Raw genomic sequence first — 15,799 nt, 5'->3', positions numbered from 1 at the left:
GCACGCCCACCAGGGGCGACGCTCTGCCCACCAGGGGGCGATGCTCTGCCCCTCCGGGGCCTCGCTCTGCCGCGACCAGAGCCACTCTAGCGCCTGGGGCAGAGGCCAAGGAGCCATCCCCAGCGCCCGGGCCATCTTTGCTCCAATGGAGCCTTGGCTGCGGGAGGGGAAGAGAGAGACAGAGAGGAAGGAGAGGGGGGGTGGAGAAACAAATGGGCGCTTCTCCTATGTGCCCTGGCCGGGAATCGAACCCGGGTCCCCCGCACGCCAGGCCAACGCTCTACCGCTGAGCCAACCGGCCAGGGCCATCTTGCTATTTTTTGACTAAGCTGAAGATCTGGATATAAGGATGTAGAACTGCTTTCGTGGTAAGATAAAGAAGACTACATTTTTTGTTTGTTTGTTTGTTTTGAGAAAGGCAGGGGGAGAGAGAGAGAGACAGGGACATCGAGCTGTTCCTGTGTGTGCTGTAAATGGGGAATCGAACTGGCAACCTCTGTGCTCCGGGACGAAACTCCAACCAACTCATTTATCCAACCACGGCTTAATTTTTATTGATTTTTAGAGAGATAGAGAGAGGAGAGGAGAGGAGGGAGAGGAAGAAGGGAAGCATTCATTTGTTGTTCCACTCAGTTGTGCATTCATTAGTTGCTTCCTGTTTGTGCCCTGACGGGGGATCAGACCCGCAATCTTGTCAATTTGAGAGGATGCTCTTAACTGACTGAGCTAACGGGCCAGGGCCAAGGCACATTGTTGGAATAGTAGGATGCTTTTTAAAAGATCTGGTATTGCCTTTAATTTAATTAATCAATAGGTATGGTGTTTCTTTTCAGAGGTGTTTAAGACATGATGGGACTAATGGCAGAGGACTGAGACTGGTTTATGTAGGATGATACAAACCGGAACTTCTTACTCCTTTTATCAGTATCCTAAGAGAACAGTTGGGTTCAGTGACATGAAGTCACTTTACTTCTTTTCTGCAGACTCCCTCTTTGGTGCTCCCAGATTCCTGAATGTTTAGTTGAATATTTAAGTGCATATAGTGGATCTGATGATAAATTTGAAATGAATCCACTAGACCTGGGTCTCTCTGGACTTGCTCTGTGAAAAATATTTGAAATGACATTTAATGACACAATATTCTTGGAATTTTCTTTCTTTAGATTTAAAAAAGGAATAAAAATGCTTCTACCTGCATTAACAAAGTTGCTACACATAAAACGATGTGACAGTTCTTACTAATTTAGAGCATTATTGATGCCTTTTATGTATACTTATCTGAAAGATCCAATGTTCTTTAGAAGCTCATTAACAATTCTTTCTCCTATTTTTTTCTTCAGCCAAAGTGTGAATTTCTCAAGTTCCTATAGCCAAACAGTGGCAAAACTAGGGAAAAGAATGTTTTTTTTTGTGTGTGTGTGTCATTTATGGCATTTCCCTTTCTTCTAAATCTGCAGCATTCAGAGTTAGAAGAATTGGGATCCACATTTGTGACTTTGATTAACTCCTAGAAGCATACTCCATAGGACATAGTATATGTAGAAGGTATAAAATGAGGAGACTGATTTTTAGAAGTCACAAGAACCAGTTCTTGTTACTTTGTACACCTACTTGGTCTTGAAGAGATGAAATCTAAGTATATTCTAGATCTGGCTTATAGGAGGAATAGATAGGCGGGAATCTATTAAAAAAATAAAAATGTAAATGTTCGTTTGTTCAAAATCTTTTTTTTTTGAGCTCTTATATTTGAGTTTATTCTTCATTTAACTTTTAAAACACTACTATAGTTGAATATTAAAACAAAAACAATAGCAAGTAGTGAGCATGTTATGATTATAGTCCTTCACTCATTCACTACAGTATATAAAAGGGCAGCAGTGAGTGTTACTCACTGGCCCCGTTAAGATGTCTGACACTGCACACCACCCCTGGGATGATGCTCATCCTCCTCCTATGCTTCTCCAGTGTAATGGCGCCGTCTTCCCTGATTTGGATCAAAGTCCACCAGTCCTACCTGGTCCATTTCATCAGTCTCTTCTACTTCCTTCCTTTCAGGTAGGAGTTTTTCCAGCAAAGAAAGTTTATCAGGAGAGAGAAAGCCATTCTCAGGAAAGTTTACCTTAAATTCGATGATTAAGCGACCCTTTTCATATGGTCTACGATAAATTGGCATGCCTTCATTTAGCACACACTTGATATCTCCATGCTTGACAATCTGACCCGGATGAGAGGTGATGACTATGGTTCGGTTGTCAAGAGTTGATATTGGCTTTTGGAAGCCACACAGTGCTTCAACCAGCTGTATGTCCATACACATGAAAAGGTCTTCCCCTTGTCGAGTGAAAACAGCATGGTCCTTTTGATCTAAAACAATGATAATATCTCCTGGCTCCAGTCCTGGTTCTTGGTCTCCTTCACCATGGAATGTTATCTTCTGGCCATCTTTCATGCCTTTGTCAATATGAACTTCTAGAATCTTCTTCTCTAGAACTATCTTTCTTCCATTGCAGCTTTTATATCTATCTTTAGGACTGATCCGTTCCCCATGGCCCTGGCACTCCATGCACACAGACTGAATTTGCTGAACCATTCCAGGGCCTATCTGATGAATTCTTATTTGCATCCCAGTACCTCGGCAATTGGGACAGCACTCTACTGCTCCTTTCTTACCACCTCGGCCTTCACATTTGTCACAGATCACATTCTTTTGTAGAGCTAGTTTTCTTGTTGCACCATTATATAAATCTTCTAAGGTTACTGAGAGCTGATGCACAACATTTTTACCTCTCCTTTCTCTTTGCATCCTTCCTCCTCCTCCAAAAAACATATCAAAGATGTCCATGGGGGAGCCAAAACTGCCACCTGCTCCACCTTCTTTAATTGCTTGTTCTCCTCCTTTGTCATATAATTCCCTTTTCTTTGCATCAGAGAGCACTTCATATGCTTGAGAAATCTGCTTAAACTTCCCTCCTTCATTTGGATTCTTATCAGGGTGGTACTTCAAGGCGAGCTTCCTGTAAGCTTTTTTCAGTTCTTCCTGAGTGGTATTGGGTTTGACCCCCAAAACATCATAGTAAGTGGTTTCTTTGACCATTTTTGACAGGCGGCGAGCAGGCCGAGGCCGGTATGAGAAGCGGGAAAGAGCGCGTTATTGCACGCAGCTCTGAAAACCGCTGCTCCCCCTGCTTCTCTCTGAGCGTTCTGGAAAGTTCCCTGTTCAAAATCTTAAATCTCCGAAAGTTCTTCACCGATTGCTTTGAAATTTTGACACAATGTTGCATTCGAATACACGCTTGTTTTTATAGCTTTGAAATTTTGACACAACATTGCATTTGAATACATCTGTGTTATGTCAAAATGATGCGGTTGTGAAAACACTGCTGTATTCTGAAGTGCCTACGTATTACATATGGAATGCAAGTAGAAAATTATTTGAATGATGCAAATGAGGAGAGCAAGTTGACGGACAACGTGGCATATTCAAAGAAACTACGATAGGCAGACTGTACACTGTGCATCCCAATAAAGATGAATGCTTCTTTCTTCGCATGCTGTTGGTAAATGTGCCCGGTCCAGCGTCTTTCCAGCAATTGAGAATTGTCAACGGTGGTACACATGCCACTTTCCACAGTGCATGTCAAGCTCTGAATTTATTGGAGAACGACCGACACTGAGATGTATGCATTAATGACACACGCAACATGTCACATCCAAATCAAATTCGTGCATTATTTGCAATCATATTGACCACCTGCTCGCCTTCATCTCCAACAGAGTTATGGGAGAAATATAAATTGCACATGGCTGAAGATATTTTCCATCGAATACACAAGGAAAATTCAAATATGAACATGGATTTCACAGCAGAAATCTACAGTGAAGCGTTGATAATGATTGAAGATTTGTGCTTAGAAATCGCGAACAAAGTTCTCAGTTGGGAATGCCATCACTGAATTGATCTGCTGCTGCTTTGTTCAATGTAGAATTGCGTCATGAACAAAATTACAACACGGGTGATCTTTTGTCATATGTGCAGTCAAATATTCCTAAGCTAACGCTTGAGCAAAAAGGCATTTACGATCAAATAATGCAAACTGTCAATAATGGGGATAGAGAAATCTTCTTACCAGGAGGAACTGGTAAAACATTCCTAATTAGATTGATTCTGGCAGCAATTCGATCCCAAAATGACATAGTCCAGGGGTCCCCAAACTTTTTTTTTTTTCTTCTGTATTTCTCTGAAGCCGGAAACGGGGAGAGACAGTCAGACAGACTCCCGCATGCGCCCGACCGGGATCCACCCGGCACGCCCACCAGGGGGCGATGCTCTGCCCCTCCAGGGCGTCGCTCTGTTGCAACCAGAGCCACTGTAGCGCCTGGGGCAGAGGCTGAGGAGCCATCCCCAGCGCCCAGGCCATCTTTGCTCCAGTGGAGCCTCGGCTGCGGGAGGGGAAGAGAGAGACAGAGAGGAAGGAGAGGGGGAGGGGTGGAGAAGCAGATGGGCGCTTCTCCTGTGTGCCCTGGCCAGGAATCGAACCCGGGACTCCTGCACGCCAGGCCGACGCTCTACCACTGAGCCAACCGGCCAGGGAAAAATTTTTTTATTTATTCATTTTAGAGAGGAGAGGGAGAGACAGAGAGAGAGAGAAGAGAGACAGAGAGAGAAGGGGGAGGAGCTGGAAGCATCAACTCCCATATGTGCCTTGACCAGGCAAGCCCAGGGTTTTGAACCGGTGACCTCAGCATTTCCAGGTTGACGCTTTATCCACTGCGTCACCACAGGTCAGGCTGGGTCACCAAACTTTTTACACAGGGGGCCAGTTCACTGTCCCTCAGACCATTGGAGGGCTGGACTATAAAAAAAAACTATGAACAAATCCCTATGCACACTGCACATATCTTATTTTAAAGTAAAAAAACAAAACGGGAACAAATACAATATTTAAAATAAAGAACAAGTAAATTTAAATCAACAAACTGACCAGTATTTCAATGGGAACTATGGGCCTGCTTTTCGCTAATGAGATGGTCAATGTCCGGTTCCATATTTGTCACTGCTAGCCGTAACTAGTGATATGACACACTTCCGGAACCGTGATGCATGTGTCCCACGTCACCGGAAGTAGTACTGTACATGAGCTACATGGCCACATACAGTACTCCAGGAGCACAGGATGCGGATGCATCCAAATGAAAGAGGTGCCCCTTCTGGAAGTGCGGTGGGGGCCGGATAAATGGCCTCAGGGGGCTGCATGTGGCCCACGGGCTGTAGTTTGGGGACCCCTGACATAGCCTCTTGTGTCATCGGAATAGCTATGACATTGCTATCAGGTGGAAGAACTGCTCATTACTCTTTGAAATTGCCGTTGAACATGCAAGTCATTGAAACTCCCACGTGCAACATTTCCAAAGCATCCGGCATGGGAAAAGTATTGCAGAAATGCAAACTTATTTTTTGGGATGAATGCACAATGATGCACAAAAAAATCACTTGAGGATCTTGAGCGATCATTGCAAGATTTGAGTGGAAACATCAGACCATTTGGGAACGCGTTAATATTGCTTGCAGGAGATTTCAGGCAAACATTACCTGTAATTCCTCGATCGACACCAGCGGATGAAATAAATGCTTGCCTGAAATACTCTACTTTGTGGCGACATGTAAAGACGTTAAAATTAACTACAAATATGCATGTCCAGCTGCAAAACGATCGATCAGCTGAGATATTCTCACATCAATTGCTGAAAATTGGGAATGGAAAGGTGCCGGTTGATCTGACCTCAGGACAAATTTTATTGCCTCATAACTTCTGCAATTTAGTGATGTCAAAAGAAGAATTGGTTGAAAAAATATTTCCCAATATTCAAACCAATTATAAGAATCACGATTGGCTGAGTGACTGAGCTATTCTTGTGGCCAAGAACAAAGATGTCTACAAACTTAACAATATTATTCAGTCTAACATTCAAAGCGAGGCAGTCACATACAAGTCCGTCGACGTTGTGGAAGCAGATGAAGTGGTTAATTATCCAACAGAATTTTTGAATTCACTCGATCTATCAGGGATGCTACCGCACATACTGCAATTGAAAATCGGCATGCCAATTATCATGTTGCGAAATATCAACCAGCCAAAGCTTTGCAACGGCACACGGCTTGCAGTAAAAAAATTAATGAGCAACATTGTAGAAGCAACAATCTTGACAAGACCTTTCAAAGGTCAAGATGTCCTCATTCCTTGCATTCCTATGATTCCAACAGATATGCCATTTCAATTTAAGAGATTGCAATTCCCTATTCAATTGGCCTTTGCAATCACCATCAACAAAGCTCAGTGCACTTTAGATCTAGACACGGATTGCTTCTCACACAGACTATTATATATTGTGTGTTCTAGAGTCGGGAAACCAGACAATCTCTATATCTGCACAGACAATGGAACAACAAAAAATATTGTATACCCACAAGCATTGTGAAATTAAACATATTAGAAACATGTGCTTTCTCTTTTCTTTCTTTTCCATTTAACCAGACTGAGCCACAGCAATGCGTGGCTGGGTACAGCTAGTTAAAAATAAGATCTTTTTAAAAATAGCAGTTCATCTTTATATCCTTTATGGCTCGTAAATCTTCCTACCTTTTCTTAAGATTGTGTGTGTTTCCAAACTCCATTGCTAGGCTGTCGATACCTTAAGGACAGGGTTCTTGTTTAATTTATTTTTATGCCTCCTTAAGGTCTACAGTGGTACCGTTGACATGTAGTATAGTAAGTAAGGGTCTAATGAATGAATGGGTTAGGAGATGTTTTCCTAGGGAAGTTGCTTGGTTTGGGGATCAGAGTGGTGTGGACTTGTGGCTCAGGAGCATGTTTATGGTCTGGGAGTTTGTTGTTTAAATTCTGTTACACACAATCCTTTGAGATGACATTCCCTGACAAATGAATTTGACATGTTTGAAATGACAGTGAAGTGTTTTACAGCACTGGGTTTACTTTTCTAGGTGGGACATATATTGAGACCTAGAGGGGCCAAATTTTTTATTGTAGGGAATTACCCTATGAACCCACTGAATGTTTATTAGCTCTTCACTCTTGGTAATTTTATCACAAGCATATGCTATTTGTAAGATGCCATATTTTGAGTGATTTACTATTCTTGAAGATGTCTGAGTGTTCAGCATGTTGAAGTGATGCCTGGCAACTATAACAGAGGAAAGCAGAGAGGGCTCACTGCAACCTGTGGCAGCTGAGCCTTAATATCTTTTTTTAGCATATCACAGTGACTCAACCTTATTGGCGCATGGCTGTGTTTGGGGCATCTGCTGTGACATCTCATCCGCCCACAAGTACCTGTTGCATTTTTTGTCCATGTTCTGATTTCATTAGTTAAAAATAGATACTCATTGTACTTGCTTACTCAATAGAACAGTTTTAAAAGATGAGTGTTGTATGCTTTAAAGACTGATCTCAATTTGGTTGGATTACTCTCTGTAGTTGGCAATTGAACCTTTCTTTATTAGCCTGGTGCTTGGAAGGAAGCTGCTGCCCTGGGAGACAATTTTAATTTTAAGATGGTCAACTATTAACAATTTAGTATCTAATTGTTCACTTGGCTTTTTCATTTCACTTTCTTTTTTGTACTTATCTTGAATCTGTTTTCTTTTTTCTTGTGCATATCTTCACGTGCTGTATGTTCAATCTGTAAAAATGTGTCTCTAAATAATATATAGTCTCGTTTTCCATGTTTAGAAAAGTTCATACAAATGATGTCATACTAGATGTATTCTTCTGCAACTTGTTTTACTTAGTATTAAATTCATATGATTTATCTTTATTAATACTTAAGGTCCTAGTTCTTTCATTTGTACTGTTATATCCAATTCCATTGTATGAATATGCCTTCATTTTTTTATTTACTGTCCTACTAATTGATTTTTATGTTATTTTAAATTTCTTTTGACAAAGAGTGCCACAATGAGCATTCTCCTACCTTTGTGTGAGAAGATACATATGAGAATATTTTCTGGGGCAGAGTTTTTTGAAGTAGGTGGGTTTACCCATTAGTGGTTCTAAACCCAGTTGTGTGAGTCACTCCACATTTTAAAAAAATGAATGAAAACAGAATGGAAACTATCAGAATGTGTGACACATAATAAGAATAAACTCTTTTGTGAAACTCTGTTTCCGTTAAATAAGTATGTGTGCACTGGGTCACAAGGTAAAATATGTTTGCAATGATCAAAAAGTACCTCTCTAGGGGTATAGTTCTAGGAATAGAATTGCTGGCTCTTAGAGTATGTATCTTCTATCTTATTAGATAGTGCCAGATTGCATCAATTTTCTTCTACCAGAAATGAGTTTTCCTTTATTTTATAGCCTCAACAATACTCTTTTGTCAGACTTAAATTTTTGCCTAGTTGATGGGCATGAAATGGTATCTCATGGTTTTAATTTATATTCCTCTGATTACTAGTAAAATATCTTTTCATATTCTTATTGCCAGTTCAGATTTCTTGTTTGATGGAATATCCTTTGCCCATCTTTTTAAGTGATTGTTTGTATTTTTGTATAGATTTAAAAGATTCTTTAAGCATTTTGGAGCCTGATCTCTTGGCAGTTATATGTATTACAAATATATGCATTTAATCTGTGGTTTATTTTCTAATTTGATGCTGTTGATGTCCAGTAGTTTTAATAGAGTCACATTTGTTAATATTTTCCTTTTTAGATTTATGCTTGTGTGTGTGGATGGGTAGGTGTTTGTAAGAGAGAGAAAGGGAGCATTTCAAGACATTCTGTCTTACCCAAAAGCCAGGAATTTTCCTCTTTTTCCTTTTTTTGGTCTTTCAATAGGAATTTATTTTTTTCCATTCAGTTAATAGGGATAGGGACATACCGTATTTCCCCATGTATAAGATGGCACCTTTTTCGAAAAATTTGGGGTCTAAAAACTGGCTGGGCGTGTATTTACAGTGGTTGAATATTTTTTTTACTTGCATTTCCTGCTTTTTCACATAGATAAGGAGTTGTATGAATTTTATGATGAATAAAACTTGAATTCAAAAACTTTATGTAATACTTTTTTTTTCTTTCAAATTTTGGGCCCCTCAATTAAGGCACATTTTATACATGGGGAAATACGGTAGTTTTTTCTTCCATGTGGATACAGTAATTGGTTGTCCCAGCATTATTTACTGAAAAGGCCATTCTTTGCCTGTGGACCTGCAGTGATACCTCTTTTAGGTCATGTTTACATTACACATGATCTATTTCTAGACTTTCTGTCCTGATACTCACCTCATGGTTCTTGTGCCAGTTCTACACTGTCTTAACTATTACAACTTAATAGAATGTTGTGATAGCTGGTAGGAAAACTTCTCTTTATCCATCTTCTTCTTATTCTTTAAACTTGTCTTAAACCTTAAAAAAATTGTCTTTCTGAGCCATACATTCTAAATAATTTTTGATAACCCCATTTGAATAGTTGCATACTGTTCTACTAGGGTGTACCATAAGTCAGTTAACAAAAACCCCTCTTTTAAGCTCATGGAGAAAAGGAAATGAAGGGAAATTGACCTGGTGAGAGGCTAATTGAGAACTGATGGTCAGGAAAGCTCTGAGGAAAGGACATTTAAGTTGAATCATGAATCTTCAATGTGAAGAGCTGGGCGTTTGATTTAAAAAGAGAATACTGTGTGCAAATTCAGGATAAAGTTTTATATATTCACGGTTCTGCTAGGCCGTCATGATTGGAATATAGTGAGAGAGGGTGAGTGGGAAATGAGATGAAATTCTAGAGTCAAGGGCCAGGTTATGCAGAGGTTGGTGGGTTTAATTCTGGGTGGGATGAGAATCTAATAGAGGGTTTTTGTCAGAATGATATGATCTTACTTATATTAAAAAAATTGTTATATGGAAAGTAGCTTGTACAGGATAAAGTAGACTAGTTAGCTGTTCATTACAGTAGACCAAGTGGGAGATGATGGTTTCATAGAATGTCATGGTGGCAGTGGAGATGGAAAGAAGGAAGTGGATGGGGTATAAGCTATTTAGAAGTTAAAATCATGGGGATATTTAACTTGGGGGTTGAGAGAGCTTGAATTAGGTGGTCATGCCATCTGCTGAGATGGGAGGGTTGGTGGGGGAACTGCTTTAACCTGGATTGATCGTTGTCTAGATGTGCCATGCAGCTCTCATTGTAGGCTTCCCTTGGCCTCTTTTCTGTGTTGAATCTCATATCTTACTTTCTTGTGCCCTCTCGCTTTGTTGGACCATGCACTCCAATAGCATCCTATGAAAGGGAGAGGACGATGTTCATTTTTTGAGTTCCTGGAAGTCTGGAAATGTCTTTAATTCTACTTTTAAATTTGACTGATAATTTGGGCAGGTATAGAAGTCTAGGTTGCAAATTATCTTCCTTTTGAATTTTGGAGGCCTTGATCTGTAATTGTGGAGGCCCTCAACACACATATTGTTGTAGTTTCATGGATGTAGTAACTATTCTCTGTAAGGAGAAATATATATATATATCTTTTTTATTTTCCAAGTGAGAGGAAGGGAGATAGACCCACTCCTGCATGCACCCGACCAGGATACATCTGGCAACCGCCATCTGGGGCCACAATTTTTTTTTTTTTTTTGGCATTTTTCTGAAGCTGGAAACGGGGAGAGACAGTCAGACAGACTCCCGCATGCGCCCGACCAGGATCCACCCGGCACGCCCACCAGGGGCGACGCTCTGCCCACCAGGGGGCGATGCTCTGCCCATCCTGGGCGTCGCCATGTTGCGACCAGAGCCACTCTAGCGCCTGGGGCAGAGGCCAAGGAGCCATCCCCAGCGCCCGGGCCATCTTTGCTCCAATGGAGCCTTGGCTGCGGGAGGGGAAGAGAGAGACAGAGAGGAAGGCGCGGCGGAGGGGTGGAGAAGCAAATGGGCGCTTCTCCTATGTGCCCTAGCCGGGAATCGAACCCGGGTCCTCCGCACGCTAGGCCGACGCTCTACCGCTGAGCCAACCGGCCAGGGCTGGGGCCACAATTTTAACTGAGGTATTTTTAGTGCCTGACGTGGAGGTTCCACAGAGCCATCCTCAGTGCCCTGGCGGATGTGCTCAAACCAATCAAGCCATGGCTGTGGGAAGGGAAGAGAGAAAGAAGGGGGAGGGGAAGAAGTGGAGTCATATCTCCTGTGTGCCCTAACTGGGAATCAAACCCAGGACTTCCACACGCTGGGCCGATGCTCTACCACTGAGCCAACCCCTGGACCTATAAGGATATTATAATTTTTCTAAGAATTGAGGTACAATTGATTAGTTATCTTTTTTTCTATATCTTGCATTATCCATGTTTTGCACTGTCTTTCATGTTGGTGGCTTTCCTCAAACTGATGATTCTTGGCTGTGCATGTTTATTAAAGAGTGAGGCTTTAAAATGTGAATTGAAGCTCTGTGCATGGGTGGGCTTGTTTACTGAGCCTCAGGCAATGGGATCAGGGGGCAACCTGGCCTTTTATTAGGTGATTGTCAGATCTTCTCTGGGGCTATAAAAAATAAGAGTGCCTAAATGGATGCGTTATTCCTATGTGTCAGCAAAATTCTAATTTTGGGGCCAAAGAGTGTAAATTTTAAGACTTTTGATGTATTTAATATGTTGGTATATTTATATGTAAGGATATGTAAACATACATATTATATATCCCCCCAGAAATGTATTATCAACTTCCACTTCCACTAGTAGTATAGAGGATGCTAGTTACTCTACAGTATTGATTCCATCAATATTATATATATTATAAGATTGTTTGCTAACTCAGTATATGGAAATTGTATTTAATTGCTCTTTTATTTTGCTTTACTTATTAGCACACACATGTATATAAATGTAAAAACTACCAATTCATGACATTTGTCCATTTTCCTGGTGAGGTACTTGTTTTTTTCTTACTGATTTGCAAAGATTTTTATTTGTTGTAAAGATCGATTAGGTGAAGACTGAATGGGTTTGGAGATGCCAACTTTTTTTTTTTTTTTTTTTTTTTTTAGCAGATAGACCTAACAGATTTTAATAGTTTATTAAAGATTGAACGCCTGGCTGGGTGTCTCAGTTGAGAAAGCATAGACCCGGCACTCCAGAGCTTTGACTCCCCCCTCCCCCCCAGTCAGGGCACATAGGGGAAGCAATCAATGAGTACACAACTAAGTGAAACAAGAATTGATGCTTCTCTCTCTTCCTCTCTCTCTGCCTCAAATCAATGGGAAGATTAAAAGAAATTGAACACTAGTTGTCTTGAGCAGAGATGTACAACAGTTCTTGACGGAGGGTTGAAGAAGCCTGCCTGCCAAGGCCTTGTAAACTGGGGTGCAGATTAGAGCAGGAGTTCTGTTAGAGGGTGGGGACTACTAGGGAGTGAGTGGGTGGGGTTGTAGATGTTACAGGGCAGAATTTTTGCTAGGGTTAGGGGTGCTTTACCCAGATAACAGAGTATCAAGGAACCCAGTGCACAAGTACATGGTATTGCTATTTTGAGTGCTATTATTACTGAGTCCAGGGTCGTTCAGGAATTATTTTTTGGACTTTTTTTTTTAACCAGAAGAAGCAAAGTTCCCCCACACCTCATGCCTCAGCTCATACTCTTTTCTACTCTAAGATCTTTAACCCTGGTAGCTGCTGTTCAGCCTTCTTTTAATTGCCGTATTTTTCACACCATAAGACGCACCTAGAGTTTTGAGGAAAATAAGAAAAAAAATATTCTGAACCAAATAGTGTGTTAAAATATTTAATAAAATACCCTGGCCGGTTGGCTCGGTGATAGAGCATTGGCCTGGCGTGCAGGGGTCCCGGGTTCGATTCCCGGCCAGGGCACACAGGAGAGGCACCCATCTGCTTCTCCACCCCTCCCCCTCTCCTTCCTCTCTGCCTCTCTCTTCCCCTCCCGCAGCCAAGGCTCCATTGGAGCAAAGTTGGCCCAGGCGCTGAGGATGGCTCTGTGGCCTCTGTCTCAGGCGCTAGAATGGCTCTGGTTGCAACAGAGCAACGCCCCAGAGGGGCAGAGCATCGCCCCCTGGTGGGTGTGCCAGGTGGATCCCAGTCGGGCGCATGCGGGAGTCTGTCTGACTGCCTCCCCGTTTCCAACTTCAGAAAAATACAAAAAAAAAAAATTTAATAAAATATATCACAATAATATTTCAATAATGTAAACTCAACAGCAGTATTAACAACCATTAGCACTGTTATTAACAAATGAGAAGAGACTTTAATGTTCAAATACTCTTCTAGATGTCCAGGAACCCGCAGCAGCTAAAAAAAATGAACATTCACTCCATAAGATGCACAGGCATTTCCCCCTCCACTTTTGGGGGAAAAAAGTGCATCTTTTTTTTTTTTTTTTTTTAAGCTGGAAATGGGGAGAGACAGTCAGACAGACTCACGCATGCACCCGACCGGGATCCATCACGCCCACCAGGGGCGAAGCTCTGCCCACCAGGGGGCGATGCTCTGCCCCTCTGGGGCGTCGCTCTGCCACGACCAGAGCCACTCTAGCGCCTGGGGCAGAGGCCAAGGAGCCATCCCCAGCGCCCGGGCCATCCTTGCTCCAATGGAGCCTTGGCTGCGGGAGGGGAAGAGAGAGACAGAGAGGAAGGAGGGGGTGGGGGGTGGAGAAGCAAATGGGCGCTTCTCCTATGTGCCCTGGCCGAGAATCAAACCCAGGTCCCCCGCATGCCAGGCCGACGCTCCACCACTGAGCCAACCGGCCAGGGCCAAAAAAGTGCATCTTATGGAGCCAAAAATATGGTATAATAGTGTACTATGATCAATTAAACAGTTCATGGATCTTTTAGCATTTCAAAATGCTGTCACTTATTTTATATTTTGTATGTAGGATTTTTGGGGAAAAAGTCAAAGTGGTGATATTGGCCTTGTCCCAGTGAACTCTGAAATCCCTGACTCTTACTGGGATTCCACAGTCTTCCCAGAGTCTGGGATGGTAAGTGCTTGAATCGCTCTGGGTCTTGAGTTTTAGATGGTTGTGAATTTTGGGCTTTTCATGCCTTGCAGTGACTTCATTTCAGGGTGACTTCATTTGGTATGGAGCTTGGGTAGGAGAGGAGATGAAGGGAAGTAGTCAGTCTAATATGTAAAGGAAAGGGGGCAAAAGATTCATGTAGTCTACTCCTCGCTCTGCTTTGCATTGTTCAAGGAAACAAAAACTCACTCCTACTGTTATCTTTGTTCCCTCTATTCTGTGCAATTTTGAAGTAGTATTTTTTTGACTAGTTTTGTTTCATTAGAACAACAAAATTTGCTGAGTTCTTTCAGATTAGAAGATAAGTGAAGCTGCTTTCCTACATGTTAATAGGCACATACTTTTGTTTTAGGGCTCCTACGACATCGCTGTTAAAGTGTCCACGTAGAACAGCCTCCTTTTTAGCATCTGTGTTACTTGACTAATCTTGTTTCTGGGTGCTATGTTCTTGAGAAATAATTTTGTAATCTTACTTTCAGGGCCACATTTCCTGAGTAATTCGGTTATCTTTCTGATGGCTTGTTATGAAAATAGTTTTTCCCATTGACCTTGCTTCTCTTGACTTTTTGAAAAATATATCCTTTTTGTTTTCTGAAAGATTTTTATCTTAACCTTTGTCCTTGCCAACTAATTTATAAGAGATCTTGAATCAAGTGGGAGTTTTGGAGGACGTTTTGATGTTTCATTGTTAAGTAGGTATAATGCCCTCAGAACAATTATTTTTTTCATTTATGGATTCCTAAGGCTCTTTTCATTTAAATAAATTACAGTATTTATATATTTTTGTGGTTCAATAAATTATAAACGTTCAGTTTTTTTTAATGTGGTAAAATATATATAACATAACTTTACCATTTTAATCATGTTTAAGTGTACAGTTTAGTGATGTGAAATATATTTCCATGGTTGTTCAGTCACCATCACCATCTATCTCCAGAATCTTTTTAATCTTGCAGTACTGAACCTCCATGTCTGTTAAACAAATTCAACCCCCCCATTCCTCTCTTCCTCTAGCCATTCCCAATTTTAGCTTTTGTTTATTTTTTTTTAATTTATTTTATTTTTTATGTGCCTTGACCGAGGGCCTTCAGCAGACCAAGTAACCCCTTGTTTGAGCCAGCGACGTTGGGCTCAACCAGATGAGCCCTCGCTCAAGCTGGCGACCTCGGGGTCTCGAACCTGGGTCTTCTGCATCCCAGTCCGACGCTCTATCCACTGTGCCACCGCCTGGTCAGGCAATTTTAGCTTTTGTCTATGAATTTGACTACTTTGGATATCTCATATAAGTGGAATTATGTCCTGTTTGTACTTTTGTGACTGGTTTATTTTATTATACTTAGCATAGTGTCTTCATGTATCAATTTTCTTCCTTTTTAAAGCTGAATAAATATTCCATTGTATAGATGTACCACATTTAGTTTATTCATCCATCCATGGACATTTGGGTTGCTTCTACCTTTTGCTTTTAGTGAATAATGCTGCATGAACATGGGTGTACAAATATCTGTTTTTTGTTGTTTTTTTTTTCGTTTTTTTTTTGTATTTTTCTGAAGCTGGAAACGGGGAGAGACAGTCAGACAGACTCCCACATGCGCCCGACCGGGATCCACCCGGCACGCCCACCAGGGGCGATGCTCTGCCCCTCAGGGGCGTCGCTCTGCCGTGACCAGAGCCACTCTAGCACCTGGGGCAGAGGCCAAGGAGCCATCCCCAGCGCCCGGGCCATCTTTGCTCCAATGGAGCCTCGGCTGCGGGAGGGGAAGAGAGAGACAGAGAGGAA

General features: G+C 41.7%; 1 protein-coding gene and 1 pseudogene across 2 annotated transcripts in view; one reads left to right on the top strand and one right to left on the bottom strand.

The window, feature by feature from the left end:
• BABAM2 (BRISC and BRCA1 A complex member 2) overlaps window positions 1–15,799 on the top strand; it is a 394,176-nt gene that overhangs the window by 5,265 nt on the left and 373,112 nt on the right. The window lies entirely within an intron of this gene.
• On the bottom strand, window positions 1,937–3,207 carry LOC136397951 (dnaJ homolog subfamily A member 1 pseudogene; annotated as a pseudogene).

The sequence above is a fragment of the Saccopteryx leptura genome, chromosome 3 (assembly GCF_036850995.1).
Source record: "Saccopteryx leptura isolate mSacLep1 chromosome 3, mSacLep1_pri_phased_curated, whole genome shotgun sequence".
Classification (NCBI taxonomy): Eukaryota; Metazoa; Chordata; class Mammalia; order Chiroptera; family Emballonuridae; genus Saccopteryx; species Saccopteryx leptura.
This window is presented reverse-complemented; position numbering and strand designations above follow the sequence as displayed.